We start from the raw sequence: 16718 nt of genomic DNA, 5'->3' as shown, positions 1-16718 counted from the left end.
ATAGGTACTTGTTCTAGCGAGTTGTACACCATGGTACTTGTTCTAGTGAGTTGTACACCATGGTACTTGTTCTAGTGAGTTATACACCATGGTACTTGTTCTAGTGAGTTGTACACCATGGTACTTGTTCTAGTGAGTTGTACACCATGGTACTGGTTCTAGTGAGTTGTACACCATGGTACTGGTTCTAGCGAGTTGTACACCATGGTACTTGTTCTAGTGAGTTGTACACCATGGTACTGGTTCTAGTGAGTTGTACACCATGGTACTGGTTCTAGCGAGTTGTACACCATGGTACTGGTTCTAGTGAGTTGTACACCATGGTACTGGTTCTAGCGAGTTGTACACCATGGTACTGGTTCTAGTGAGCTGTACACCATGGTACTTGTTCTAGTGAGCTGTACACCACGGTACTTGTTCTAGCGAGTTGTACACCATGGTACTTGTTCTAGTGAGCGGTACACCATGGTACTTGTTCTAGTGAGCTGTACACCATGGTACTTGTTCTAGCGAGTTGTACACCATGGTACTTGTTCTAGTGAGCTGTACACCATGGTACTTGTTCTAGTGAGCGGTACACCATGGTACTTGTTCTAGTGAGCTGTACACCATGGTATTTGTTCTAGCGAGTTGTACACCATGGTACTTGTTCTAGTGAGCGGTACACCATGGTACTTGTTCTAGTGAGCTGTACACCACGGTACTTGTTCTAGTGAGCTGTACACCATGGTATTGGTTCTAGTGAGCTGTACACCATGGTATTGGTTCTAGTGAGTTGTGCACCATGGTACTTGTTCTAGTGAGCTGTACACCATGGTACTTGTTCTAGTCTGAGGTATTTTGTGTGATGTATCTTTAATATGATCCATCCCGTGTTGGCTGGAAGATAATGTTAGCGACTTGACAGAATTATGTTCAGTTATTGTTTCAATTATGTTCTATATTATGTGATTATTCCCACACGACCGTTCCTACTGAACCCATATTATTAAAATCATAACTAAGCGCTAAATCCAAAAGCGTCAAACGGTTCTGAACCCATAATGACTTCAGTTACGTCTGTGTAATAAGTTATGGGTTCTCACTGCATTATTTTTGCTTGCAGACTAAAATATATTACTCTCATTACTCTACGCAAATCTAACTTTGGTATCAGCCTGTGTCTGTGGAAACAGATCAACTAAATCTATTTTAGACAAGTTTACAATAATTTAATAATAAACAAACACAATGAATTATAATTTTTCGTTAGGCTCAGAAATATTTTTTCGAAATTATTGCATACACAAATTTTCACTTGCCTTATTCGGCAAGAAGAGTGTTGCCATAAAGCCAAAATCGCAAGTTTCACCTATCCGGCACGACACATATGTGCGTGTGTGCCTGAAGAACATTAATTAATAGTTAAAAAAAATGGTCCAAGTCGGACCGAAATGTCGTCGTAAGCTTCTCTCTTCTATGTGCGGATTATTTGTGTATCGTTCCAGTCACGGTATTGTGCCTTTTTTTATTTGTTAAAAAAAATGCTTTGTTGCAAAGTTCAAGACATATGATACTAGGGTTGCAAATGTGTATTACAGCAAGATATCACTGCAAAATACAGTACTGGAGACAGTAATAATGAGACAAACTACCCATCCAGGTTGCACGAGAGTCTGCCGAAATCTTTTTTTGCCAACAGATGGAGACACCGTGATGGTCGACTTCATTACTCCGAGATTTACTGATTTGTTTTCCTGGTGTTTATTGTGGACAATGTTATTTGTATTAATATTTTATAAGGGTATATAAGTGAAAATGAGAAAGGTGGGATCCTGGGAGATGTTAAATGAATGTGTTAGGAATGTTGAGTCATACAAAATAATTGCTTGGGGGTGACATAATCAGTGTGGGAGACACTGTTGTGGAAGGTACAGTGGGAATGTTTGAAGTGCTTGATGTAAATAATAATGTGGAACCTTTACCTTACCTCAACAACACAGCAACCATGTCAACATAACAAGAACAGTACAGTAACTTAAAATAAATACAGTAACACAGAAGAAAATTACTACTGTAAAATGCAAGGACTGTATACTAACACATAAATATTAGTGTTTGTCTACGTCCTGCTGATTATTACCAACCAATGAATATGTCAAAATTGTGATTGATCGAGCGATGGAAAAGACAAAATATAAGTAATGAAGAACTGGCTAGAAAAGTACCTCATAATAACAATAGAACAACACAAAACAGTATACAGAAGTAACACAAAAGAACAATACAATAACTCAAAAATAATATTGTGACACACAAGAAAAGTACAAGAACATACAGTACAGCAGTACACAAGTACGATACAAGAATACAGTAAAATAATAATACATAAAATAATACATAAAACAGCAGTATTGAAGACATTACGACAGTTGTACTGGCCAGGTTGTAACGTACAGATCAGTCATCCCTATTGACGAGGGGATGTAGATCTTATTTTCTGTCCTTAGCTTTTTTTTTTTTTTGGTGTCAGTGAATATTTTTCTCAGTATAGTGAAGGTGAGGGAAGTGAAGACATGAAATATTAAAAAATGAGAGAGACTAATATTTAATAATTCATAAAAAGTTTTCTTGCTATATCCAGTACAAGATTCTCTCAGTTGTTACTTCCTTATATCTTCACATTTATCATTAAGGATATCTACAAAATACTATTTAACAGTATTCTGCATCCCGATTATTTAGAATTGTTAAAATATATAATTTAAATACAAACTGGCAAATCAAATCATCACTTTAAATCACAAATCACCACTTTAAATCGCAGTTCATTACTGCAAAACACAATTATTATTATTATTATTATAATCAAAAAAGAAGCGCTAAGCCACAAGGGCGGCAAAACACAAATAATCACCGTGAATCATAGATCATCACTGTACATCACAAATCATCACTACCCTTAACTTTATTATCAGTAGAAGATAATTTACCTCCCATTTTTAATGGTCTGGGGAACCTGTAGTTCCTTCAAACTTACACTCTAATATTCTATAGATCAGATACACTCATAAGGAGAGGTGTGGTCTCATAACGTCAACAAAAAAACTGATAATTTTTTTGTAACAGATTTCCTGGTGGGAAGACAGATTTACACACGGACTTACATCTATACACAGAAAAACGTTCAAAAATACACATATACAGCTGCAAGAATTAACTTGAACAATAATGAAACATAAATACAAGTCCGAGATTTTTATTGAGTAACCTCACCTTGGTGGCCATGGTTGGGAGGCAGCTTGGTCTGGTCTACTGTTCCAGGCTGTCTTGGTGGGTGTAATTACAGGACGCAGTTTTCTGTGTGTCCCCTCCTGTAATTCCACCCACCTGGACAGTCTCGGCAGTAGACCAGCTAGACAAGACCAAGTTACCATCCAACAAGGTTACTGGGGAGGGGCCAACACAAACACCCACACACCCAACTACTTACCCACCTACCCACCTGGGAAAGTGAGGAAGGTAGTTCATCTGAGGGGACACAGATGGACTTCTGGACACACGGAACTAGGGAAAGCACCAAAGCAACCGGGAATGGGAAGTGTGGAAAGGTTGACATCCGGGGGCCCACGGATGGAGGCCTGGAAGCATAAATCACACCTGACTATGACCACACCTGACTATGACCACACCTCACTATGACCACACCTCACTATGACCACACCTCACTATGACCACACCTCACCATGATCCACACCTGGGAGTTCATCTGAGGGGACACAGATGGGCTTCTGGACACACGGAACAGCTCACTATGACCTCACCTAACCATGATTATCCCTCACCTATGACCACAAGTCACTATGACCACATCTCAATACGACCTCACCTGAGGAGACACAGATGGATTTCTGGACACACGGAACTAAGGAAAGCACCGAAACAAGTGAAAATGGGAAGTGTGGGGTCCCATGGATGGAGACCTGGAAACATAAACCACACCTGTTATACAAACAGTCTGATGTGGTCATAGACAGGTGTGGTCATAGATGAGGTCATAGTGGTGTGCTCATAGTCAGGTGTGAGCCTGTGTTTTTATATTCACCAAGAAGTGTTCCAGAAGTGTCCTGACCACAAAAGCAAAGTTTAGGGATCGAAATTGTTTTTTTAAATTTTGTTTAGTTATAAAGAATTGGAAAAGGATGCTTATTTCCCAGCAACACGACAAGTGAAATTTTGTTACACACACACTATATATATATATATATATATATATATATATATATATATATATATATATATTTATATTCGCAACTTCCAAATTACTACTAGTTATTTATTCTATTGCTAATTATTATTATTATTATTATCATAGTTTCAATTCAATTCATTGTAACTCCTTGTTTTCAATTTCTTCTGTTCTTCAACTGAGATCCAGAACACCAAGAACTCGCGTGTGTACTAAATAAACACTAATTCTAGGTTCACAGGCTGAGGGGAAAATTTTCTCTTTGCGCAATGCTTTTAATCAGTCGGCTGCATCATTTTTTTTTTTTTGTGAATCTCAACACTGTTCTAGATCCAAGATGAAGGCTGCAGACACAGAAATATTTTTAAGAAGTAAAATGATCTACGTTTGAGAGAGAAAAATGCAAGTTTTTTTCATCATTACTTTTAAAGGCGTTCTTTATTTCTTCTTCGCCAAAGGAGGAGAGAAAAAAATCAAGAGGTGTAATCTGTGTTACAACACGAAGTCTTCTCCAGTTCGTGATAAAACACCACGAGTGCCTGCTTTTAATCTAACCCTTACGCAGATTCCACATTCAATCAAAACTTTAAAATTCTTGATCTTTTTTCCCCCCTCCCTCTCTCTCAACTTTATACTGGCAAATAAAAATATTATCTAAACTTCAACACTTCCCTGCGTACCTTGTATCCTCAAAGCAACACAAGAACACAAAGAAGCTTCTATTCAACGCTCAATAAGGGTGGTGCTGAAGGCTTCATCAACAGAAACAAGAGATACCATTCCGCTCCAGTGACTGCCGGTCCGCTTCAGCAAGCCGCCTTGGACTTAGCTGATGAGTTGGGTATTAAGGAGCTAGAAAACTTTCACGGCTCTGCTGACACTGTCCCACCTCGTCCACATTTTCATGTTAGATTCACGCGCAGGTCAGGGGAGCTGCTAAGCAATATACTGATCATTTCCTTCGACTGGGTCGCCTGGACTCGGACTGACGAACACTGGCTAAAGGTAATCTACATATGTATGTTGAGTTTCACGAGAATTATGGGTGAATCATTTTTATTTCGGAACAAAATAATCCTATAGTGATGTATCGGTCTTTTACATTCCCCATTTTGCCTACTTTCGTTTCTACCATCAAGTTCAATGCCAACTTTTCCATCAGTAGCTCTCTAAAGTTCTCCATATTTGTTCAATTTCTGAATAAAGTCGAACGCTAGACCACTCTTCACTAATCTTTTGTGTCCCTTGACGTATTGCATTAAGAAGTTTTCAATTTCGAAGTCAAGCAGCTTACTGCTCATCGTGTCCAAATCCCTTATGGTCAGGTGGGGGAGAGAGACCCCCAGTTCCTCCAATGTCTAAAAGATGAAAATTCTTTACTATTCGTTCTGCTTTTTGCCCCGTGTATCCAACTGTCGTACTGTCAACACAGTGAACCCAATATATAGTGAATTGTTTAACTCTTTAAGTGTATATATACCCAAAAATATGCGCCTCTCATTGCATTATCTTTAAGGAGATTATTTAAAATTAATTCTTGGTAATTTTAAGTGTCTTGCCGCGGGTTGAGACCTGCCCATTAACTGCGCTATTTATATTTCGATGATGAAAAAAAAATAATGATTGTGACACAGTAGTGAATTATAAATACGAATCAAAATAAGAACTTCTGAGAAACAGTTTAAAAATTTAAACCCTTGCAGATTACTTTTCTCATAGATTATATTAGCAGCTTGAAGGCATTGCTGTTTAACCCAGGCTTCTTTTTAAATAATAATAATAATAATAATAATAATAATAGATAATGTAAACGCAAAGCACGATGATAGTAAACGATATTAACTAAAAGATTACAATTATAAGACCTACAATGCAAAGTAGTTGGGTTACAAAGATATGTCAGGAAACAGGACAAGTGTTTCCTGATGCTTCCATCGAGGTGGATGACGTCATAGTGGAGGACTCTTGGTCCAAGGAACTGGACACAATCTGTTTTTGAATAACAGATTGTGTGCAGCAGCAGCAGTAGCAGTAGCTTTGCTGCTACAACAACAGTAGCAACAACAAAAACGGCAGCAGCAGCAGTAGTAGTAGTAGTAGTAATAGTAGTAGTAGTAGTAATAGTAGTAGTAGTAGTAATAGTAGTAGTAGTAATAGTAGTAGTAGTAGTAATAGTAGTAGTAGTAGTAATAGTAGTAGTATAGTAGTAATAGTAGTAATAGTAGTAGTAGTAATAGTAGTAGTAGTAATAGTAGTAGTAATAGTAGTAGTAATAGTAATAGTAGTAGTAGTAATAGTAGTAGTAGTAATAGTAGTAGTAATAGTAGTAGTAGTAATAGTAGTAGTAGTAATAGTAGTAATAGTAGTAGTAGTAATAGTAGTAGTAGTAATAGTAGTAGTAGTAGTAATAGTAATAATAGTAATAGTAGTAATAGTAGTAGTAGTAGTATTGTCCTTAGAGACCACCTTTTTTCCTTCTCTCCTTTTCCCTGGGTTCCTCTCCTTCCCTCTCTCCTTCTATTCTCTCCTTTAGTCTTTATCTTACTGTTATTTCTTCCAGTTCCTTTTTTTCAGATTTCCTTTTTGTTACACATTTTTCTACTTTTATTATTTCGTCATGATCGTTTATCCATTTTCGTAAATAACATTTAACTCTGAAAGAGAGAAAGAGAGAAAAAGAGAGAGAGAGAGAGAGAGAGAGAGAGAGAGAGAGAGAGAGAGAGAGAGAGAGAGAGAGAGAGAGAGAGAGAGAGAGAGAAATCCATTACATTGAAGGCCATCTTCATCACTCATGAAGAGACTCTGCCTTCACCTAGAACTCGAACCGAGGTACTTGACACCCAAGGCAAGTCTTGCAACCACTCAGCCAAGGCGTCCTGGGCCACTAGGCTGCATTTCAATACTCTGTCCTTCCCTAACCCCCAACCTCCCCCTTCCCTCCTTCCCCTCCATCTTCCTCCTAATGTAGTCCACTTTTCTTCATCTCATCCTTCCCTTGGTTTTTTCTTTATATATATATATATATATATATATATATATATATATATATATATATATATATATATATTATATATAAATTGGCAGGAAGATATAATTAGGAGAAGGATTAGGATAAGGAAGAATAGGAGGGTTAGGAGAAGAATTGGGAAGAAGAAGAGGAGAACAGGATGATCTGGAGAAGGATTAGAATGAGAAAGATAAGGAAAATTAGAGGGGAGGATTACGATACGGAAAAAAAGAAGAGAAGGAATAGGAAGATGATGTGGCTGTGACTGGAGACAATCAGATGAGGAACGTGGGAGAGCTAGAAACAAAAGCTTAAAAGAGAAGAAACTCCCTACTGGTCAATCTCATTACTGAGGAATAGTATCTTATAACAGGGGTTGCTGAAGTTGTAGGGGAAGGAGTCCCGTAGCTCGGTTGGTAGCGCACTCACCTAACACTTTTGAGTGTTCGTGGTTCGATCCCCGGTACGGGCGTAAACATTTGGGCGCGTTTCCGGAAGACACCTGCTGTTCCTGTTCACCAGACTCGTGGAACTCCGTGTTCATCAAGAATTGCAAGAAGCCCCTATCGCGTGCCTTCAGCATTTTATGGAGAGGGAGCATGGACACGGGTCATCCCCCACACACTAAAAACCCAGGGCAACACGGGTTTAGAGCAGGTCGCTCCTGCCTGTCCCAGCTACTGGACCACTATGACAAGGTCCTGGATGCTGTAGAGGTCAAAGCTCTCGACAAGTGTGACCATGGTGTAATAGCACATAAAATGTCCAAGCGGACATCAACCAAATTTTCGAATGGGCCACTCAGAACAATATGAAGTTCAACGAGGAGAAATTTCAACTACTCAGATATGGGAAACTTGAAGAAATTAAAAATTTATCAGGGTATACGACAAATTCTAACCATACAAGAGAGCGGAAAAGTAATGTGAAGGACCTAGGAGTGATAATGTCAGAGGATCTCACCTTAAAGACCACAACAATGTATCTACTTCATCTGCTAGGAAAATGATAGGATGGATAATGAGAACCTTCAAAACTAGGGAGGCCAAGCCCATGATGATTCTCTTCAAATCGCTTGTGCTCTCTACGCTGGAATACTGCTGTATACTAACTGCCCCCTTCAAGGCAGGCGACATTGCTGACCTTGAGCACACACAAGTACGATAAGGCACCTAAACTACTGGGAACGGTTGAAGGTCCTTGATCTGTATTCCCTCGAACGCAGGTGAGAGAAGGTCCTGGAGGAATTGGCACCAAACCTTCACACAAAAATCACTCCCTCGGCAGGAAATGCAACATTCCCCCGAAGAAAAGCAGGGGAGCCACGAGTACATTGAGAGAACACAATAAGTGTCCGGGGCCCAAGACTGTTTAATTGCCTCCCAGCATACATAAGGGGGATTATCAACAGACCCCTGGCCGACTTCAAGAAGGCACTGGACAGGCGCCTAAAGTCAGTCCCTGACCAACCGGGCTTGTGTGCGGTCAATAGTAACAGCCTCGTTGATTAGACCCTATCCACCATGAGGCCTGGTCTCAGACCGGGCCACGGGGGGCGTTGACCCACGAAACCCTCTCCAGGTAAACTCCAGGTAAACCTAGCAGTAAGTAGGTGCCTGGATGTTAGCCGCGACTGATGTGGGTCGCATCCTGAGGACAAAATAAACTCAAGTTCCTGGAAATACTGTGGTTTATTTTTCGGGTCTTCATCCATGGGCCCCCAGATGTCAACCCTTCCACAATTCCCATTACCAGTTTTTTGGCGTTTTTCCTGGTTCTGTGTCTCCAGAAGTCCATCCGTGTCCCTTCAGGTGAGGTCATATTGAGGAGTGGTCGTAGGCGAGGTCATAGTGAGGTGAGATCATAGACAGGTGTGGTCATAGTTAGATGAGGTCACAGGTATGGTCATAATCAAGTGTGGTTCATGTTTCCGTGGGTCCCCGGTTATTTTGGTGCTTTCCCTAGTTTCTTGTGTCCAGAAGTTCATCTGTGTCCCCTCTGATGAATTCCCAGGTGTGGATCATGGTGAGGTGTGGCCATAGTGATGTGAGGTCATAGTGAGGTGAGCTCGCAGTGAGGTGTGGTGATAGTGAGGTGTGGTGATAGTGAGGTGTGGTGATAGTGAGGTGTGGTGATAGTGAGGTGTGGTGATAGTGAGGTGTGGTGATAGTGAGGTGTGGTCATAGTGAGGTATGGTCGTAGATGTGGTCGTAGATAGGTGAGGGGTGGTCATGGTTAAGTGAGGTCATAGTGAGCTGTGGTCATTGTTACGTGAGGTTATAGTGAGGTACTTTCCTTAGTTCCGTGTGTCCAGAAGTCCATCTGTGTCCCCTCAGATGAACTCCCAGGTGTGGACCATGGCGAGGTGTGGTCATAGTGAGGTGAGGTCGTAGTGAGGTGTGGTCATGGTGTATTGTGGTCATAGGTGTGGTCATGGTGTATTGTGGTCATAGGTGTGGTCATACTCAGGTGTGGTTTAAGTTTCCAGGTCTCCATCCGTGGGCCCCCGGATGTCAACCTTTCCACACTTCCCATTCCCGGTTGTTTTGGTGCTTTCCCTAGTTCCATGTGTCCAGAAGTCCATCTGTGTCCCCTCAGATGAACTCCCTTCCTCACTTTCCCCGGTGGGTAGGTGTGTGTATGTGTGTGTGTGTGTGTGTGTGTGTGTGTGTGTGTGTGTGTGTGTTGGCCCCTCCCCAGTAACCTTGTTGGATGGTAACTTGGTCTTGTCTAGCTGGTCTACTGCCGAGACTGTCCAGGTGGGTGGAATTACAGGAGGGGACACACAGAAAACTGCGTTCTGCAATTACACCCACCAAGACAGCCTGGAACAGTAGACCAGTTAGACAACACCAAGCTGCCACCCAACATGGCCACCAAGCTGAGGTTACTTAGTCATAATCTCAGACTTCTATTTATGTTTCATTATGTGTTCAAGTTAATTTTCGTTTTGTTTTCACTCTTGCAGCTGTATTTTTGAACGTTCTTCTGCGTACAGATGCCAGTCCGTGTGTAACTGTGTCTTGCCGCCAGGAAATCTGTTACAAAAAAATTTATCAGCTTTCTTTTTTGTTGCAATTCGTCATTTTCAGAGACACATTTTCACAAGCATATCTGTATTTTCTCTCACTTTTCCTAAAATTAAATTAATATGCACAGGAAATAAACCGGAAATAAAGAAATTCTTTAGCATAAATTATTGAATCCTGTACTTTCCTACATCTTCCACAATAGTGTCTCCCACAGTGGTATTCATGATTCCCAAAACAATTATGTTGACTCAAAATTCCCAAAAGTTTCACTTAACAGGAATCCATCACTTTTCCACACTAAAAAATCTCCTTATTGATAAAGTCGACCTTCACAGTAGTTTATATTTGACAAAAAATGATTTCAACATTCTCTCTGATACTGCATGTTGCTCTGCTGTACATCAGGAAGTCTGCCAACAAACACAATGTTTTATGTAACAATTCGCTTTTTCTGTTTATGGAACATTTGCAAAATTATGTTGATACACACACAACCTTCCTCTTTCTAAACCCAGCCAGTCATTACTTATATTTTATCTTGTCCATCACTCCATCAATCATAAATTTGACATATTCATTGTTTGGTATAATCAGTAGGCAATAGACAAACACTAATATTTTATTTTAATTAAATAATATTCTGCAATTCTAACACCGTCCAGCAAAGAAACAAAGACACGGACAAAGGCTGTTCGTTATTTTTGTTTTGTTTTCACTTATTGTTTATATTTGTGTCCGTATGTGACTGTCTTTTAGTTTCCTTTTTTGTTGCAGATCGTCTTCTTATATATATATATATATATATATATATATATATATATATATATATATATATATATATATAAGTCACTGAAACGTCCACAAGTAAACACGCAAGTACACAAGTACAAACACACACATACACACACAATTCTCTCGTCCCACTCTGGAGAGTATACTTGCAGTGTGTTTCGGGGGGTCAACGCCCCCGAGGCTCCGTCTGAGAGCAGGCCTCTAGAATATATATATATATATATACAAAATTTCCTCAGCACACGTACATGTGTGCAAACATTCTCATGCACATATCTGTAGTTTCTCACACACATGTGTACTTTCTCACACCTGTGTGTACTTTCTTACACCTATGTGTACTTTCTCACACAGACATCATGAGACCACACCTCTCCCTATGAGTGTATCTGGTATATAGAATATTAGAGTGTAAGTTTGAAGGAACTACAGGTTCCCCAGACCATTAAAAATTGGAGATAAATTACCTTCTACTTGATAATAAAGCTAAGGGTAGTGATGATTTGTGATGTACAGTGATGATCTATGATTTGCGGGGATGATTTGTGATTTGCAGTAATGATTTGTGATTTAAAGTGATGACTGTGATTTTGCACTGTTTGTTAGTGATGTGTAGTGATATGAGATTTCCAGTTGTATTTAAATTATATATTTTAACAATTCTAAATAATCGGGATGCAGAATACTGTTAAATAGTATTTTGTAGATATCCTTATGATAAATGTGAAGATATAAGGAAGTAACAACTGAGAGAATCTTGTACTGGATATAGCAAGAGAACTTTTTATGAATTATTAAATATTAGTCTCTCTCACTTTTTAATATTTCATATCTTCACTTCCCTCACCTTCACTATACTGAAAAAATATTCACAGACGCAAAAAAATGATCTAGGACAGAAAATAAGATCTACTCACTGGGCGAGTCAACCTCTTGAGAAAATGGATGACTGATGTGGATGTTACAACCTGGCCAGTACATTATTATTATTATTATAATCAAGGGGGAAGCGCTAAACCCGGAGGATTATACAGCGCCTGGGGGGGGGGATGTGGAAGGCATTCAGGCTTAATTCGGGGAACTGGAGCACAGATCCAATTCCCTAAATCAAGAGCCCCTCACCAACATCAAGGAACCTTCCTTGAGGGGCCTGGCCAGTACAACTATCTTAATCTTCAGTTTTGATGTTTTATGTATTATTATTTTGCTTTACTCTTCCTTTATTTTACTGTATTGTTCTTGTATGGTACTTGTGTACTGCTGTACTGTTGTGTTTTATGTTATTGTACTTGTCTTGTGTTGCAATATTATTTTTGAGTGTTACTGTATTGTTCTTTTGTGTTACTTCTGTATACTGTTTTGTGTTGTTCTGTTGTTATTATGAGGTACTTTTCTAGCCAGTTCTTCATTACTTATATTTTGTCTTTTCCATCGCTCGATCAATCACAATTTTGACATATTCATTGGTTGGTAATAATCAGCAGGACGTAGACAAACACTAATATTTATGTGTTAGTATACAGTCCTTGCATTTTACAGTAGTAATTTTCTTCTGTGTTACTGTATTTATTTTCAGTTACTGTACTGTTCTTGTGTGTTGCTGTACCGGACATGTAGAGAGGATGGAGAGAACGCAGTCCGACGTACGAGCCACAGCCCGGCTGATCCGGCACCGACTTTAGGTATCTGTCCAGCTCTCTCTTGAAGGCAGCCAGGGGTTTATTGGCAATTCCCCTAATGCTTGATGGGAGGCTGTTGAACAGTTTTGGGCCCCGGACACTTATGGTGTTTTCTCTTAGTGTACCAATGGCGCCCCTACTTTTTATTGGCGGCATTTTGCATCGCCTGCCCAGTCTTTTACTTTCGTAGGGAGTGATTTCTGTGTGCAGATTTGGGACCATTCCTTCCAAGATTTTCCCATAAATGATGTAACAGCACACTCCTGATGTATCTAATTTTCCTTAATAAATAAAAACAAAAGTTGGTGTGCAGCCCTCTGGGAAGACTGAACGCAATAGTAAACACGCGCGTGCACACACACACACACACACACACACACACACACACACACGTACGTACGTCTCTAACAACTTTTTGAGTCACTTCCCCGTGTTAATACCAAGCTCGTTCCTCGAAGTCACGTCCACGAAATTAATAATGACAATAAACTTTAGAACAAACAGAATGACTTAACCTGAGGGTGAGATTGGGTATAATAATTCCTCAGCTGGTCCTGTCACACCTCTCTCAGAGTCATCTGAGAAGGGTGCCTTGATGCGGGTGAATTATATAAACAATCTTAATGTGGTTTTAGAATGTTATAAATATTATAGTGCTCTTAAGAATGTTGGAAACAAGACCTATCAAGGTAACAAATAACTGACACTCAAAAGTTAGAGTCCAATAGCTGGAGAGTAACACAGACAGACAGACAGACACACACACACACACACACACACACACACACACACAAACCAGAGGGGTCTTGCGTAATATGTGACAGAATGATGTACTTACATTGCCTTCATTATAGCGCTCTACTGACCCGTAAGTTTTAATTATAGGCGTCGATCTCTCTCTCTCTCTCTCTCTCTCTCTCTCTCTCTCTCTCTCTTACCCCGTTATCCCATACTGGCTCTCCTCCATATTTTCCCGTAATTTTTTTCAACTCCTTGCTTCCTCTTGTGTTTTCTTAATCTTCTATTCCCTTCCCGTTTTCTTACCTTCCTACCTTTCTTTCTCGTTACCCCTCACCTCTTCTAATTTTCTTTCTTTCTCTCCCACTCTTCTCTTCCCCTTTACACGAGTCTATTCGTTCCCTCCCATCAACATCTCCCAAATCTGCTTGTTCTTTCCCTCTTTTTGTTTCCCCTTTCTCTCTTTCTCCTCCGTTTCTCCCTGTCCCTTTATGCCCCCTTACATCCTTCTCTTTATTCGCAGCCATTCAGGTATCGTCTCCCCTCTTGCTCCTTAATTCTCCTCACCAGAACCTTCCCTACCCTCTCGTCCCGCTCACTCTCTCTCCCCTCATCTCGTCCCTTGTAGCTCCCCTCTTTCATCTCCTCTTCTTCCATGTGTGTCAGCCTCTTCACACTTCTCTGAGCTTTGTCACTAACCTTTATGCTATTAAAGGTTTTGTTTAGCATTTTTACACACACACACACACACACACACACACACACACACACACACACACACACACACACACACACACACACACACACACACACGTGAATTCAAGTTTATATAATTCATATTTTCTCTCAAAGTAATTATTTATCACTAAGCCTTTTTATATCAATATTATCATTGATATTTTTATTAACTTAATTCTATATTGTTTTACTAAAACTTTTATTAAAAATAGTTAATATTTGCTAAATAGGGTGATCCAATTTTCTCTTCGTTATTTAAATTTAACGCAAGTTTTATAAATATTTAACTACGTGGAAGGTGTTGCATCTTCTATATTTGAATTAGTATTAAGCCTAATAATAATAATAATAATAATAATAATAATAATCTTCATTTCTACAAGTACATGATACAACTTATACAGACCATAGTTGACAATGGCATACTACTATATAGAAAGTACCTGGTTATGCTGAGCATTTCGGCAAATTAGGTCAATTTTGTCCCCAGGATGCGACCCACATCAGTCACCTAATACCCAGGTACCTATTTTACTGCTTGTTCAACAGGGACAGCAGGAGTCTTAAAAAAAAAAACACGCCCAATGTTTCCACCCGTACCGGGAATCGAACCATGGACCTCTTGCAGATACGCAACTCAATTACTTTATTCATTAAGCAATACTTGCTGCAGTCACTCTAGCAATGATGCTTCCGCAACTGAAGACTTGCATAATAAATCAGTGTAGCTTGTAACACAAGATTTTCTGCTTAAAATATTTTATTAGAAGAAATGCACTAATGGAAGTGTATCTGAGACGCTGACAAAATTACACCATCGTCGGCCAATATTATTTTATGTTCACAGATCACATCTTCCAAGTTGGTAGATTTTTTCTGCCCAAATGTTTTCATTTTGCGTTTGTGGTGTTTAATGCTTTGTTTATCAATATCACAAGTAAGGAAATGGTACAAATACACACAAGAACAATACTTTAAAACAAAAACAGTGCAGCAACACAAGGAAATCGCGCTAACACCGAACAGGGAAACACCGAAAGTAATACATACAACAACCGATCACTAGCATACAGGTACATTACAACAGCATACTAATACAATAAAATGGTATAAAATACCGACAGGTTGTTTAGGTAAGACACATATGCAACAGTTAGGTATCTTTATTTCGAAACGTTTCGCCTACACAGTAGGCTTCTTCAGTCGAGTACAGAAAAGTTGATAGAAGCAGAAGAGACTTGAAGACGATGTAATCAGTCCATCACCCTTAAAGTTTTGAGACTGAGGGACTGACCACCTCAAAACTTTAAGGGTGATGGACTGATTACATCGTCTTCAAGTCTCTTCTGCTTCCATCAAATTTTCTGTACTCGACTGAAGAAGCCTACTCGACTAAACAGCATACTAATACATTCAGCAGTAGTATCAGAGACAACAACAGTATTTTACCCTCCAGGTTGCAGGATCGGCAGCCAAATTTTTTTTCTGTCAAGTGGTCGAGCCTTCGAGTTGGCAAGGATTATTTTGTTGGAGTGATTTTGTTCTTTGTGTGGTTGTGAATGTTTTCTCTGTCAGTTTAGAAAAGTGAGAGAATCTTGTTTGTATAATCATTATCTCAAGCATCTTTTTATCTTTAATAAGATAATGCACCAGTATCCGGTTTTCCTTATCCGATACAAGTCGTTCACTTATCAGTTGTATACACCTTCACATCTCTCTGTCGATTTGACTCACGAAATCGTAATGACACGATTGCAAACAAACCATACCACGGGTGGGTTTAGAACCCAGTGGCTAACGCGTCGGTCTGGAGTTTCATGACTGATCGCAGGTTCTAACCCCAATCGTGGTATGGTTTCTCTGTCGATGTCATCAAAACACTGTAGACCAGTATTCACCATCTTTAATGTCTAAAATTCTATTGCAATTTATGCTGACGACGTTTCCCAGATCAAACTCATGTTTTCTGCTTATCTTCCTTTTCCGAATTTTTTAAATTCGTCTCCTACCTATCCTGATTTTTAACTTTTTTTTTTCTCTTTTGATTTTTTTAACTGTTTGTGTTCATTTTCCGATTTTTTAATTGGTTTTCTCCCTTTTCTATTTAAATTAGTTTCAAGGGTTCATATTATCGCAAATTTTATCTCATTTTGTCATATTGTTGCGATTTGACTGACATATTTATCCCCAGTTTCCAGGGTTCATGATACATAGCCTGTGCGAGCCTCAGGCCTAGCAGCTATCCCAGATAGGCTGACTCACCATCCTATATTGAGTTATTATAGGTGGTTATACCTGTGTAAAGATTACCGACATCATTCTCTATAATTGTCATAACTTTTCCTCCGATCTAGAGTACATTATAACTGCTCTCGGGCAGTTCCAGTACGTTAAACGCTTTACCGATTCATTTATATGAATACAATAGGACCATGTATTCATATGAGCGTCACTGCTGCAAAATCACAGTAAACAGGCGATATCACAATACGCAGAGCAAAAAC

This window comes from Cherax quadricarinatus, chromosome 57, assembly GCF_038502225.1.
Source record: "Cherax quadricarinatus isolate ZL_2023a chromosome 57, ASM3850222v1, whole genome shotgun sequence".
NCBI lineage: Eukaryota > Metazoa > Arthropoda > Malacostraca > Decapoda > Parastacidae > Cherax > Cherax quadricarinatus.
The sequence above is the reverse complement of the archived record's forward strand: the minus strand, read 5'-3'. Positions refer to the sequence as shown.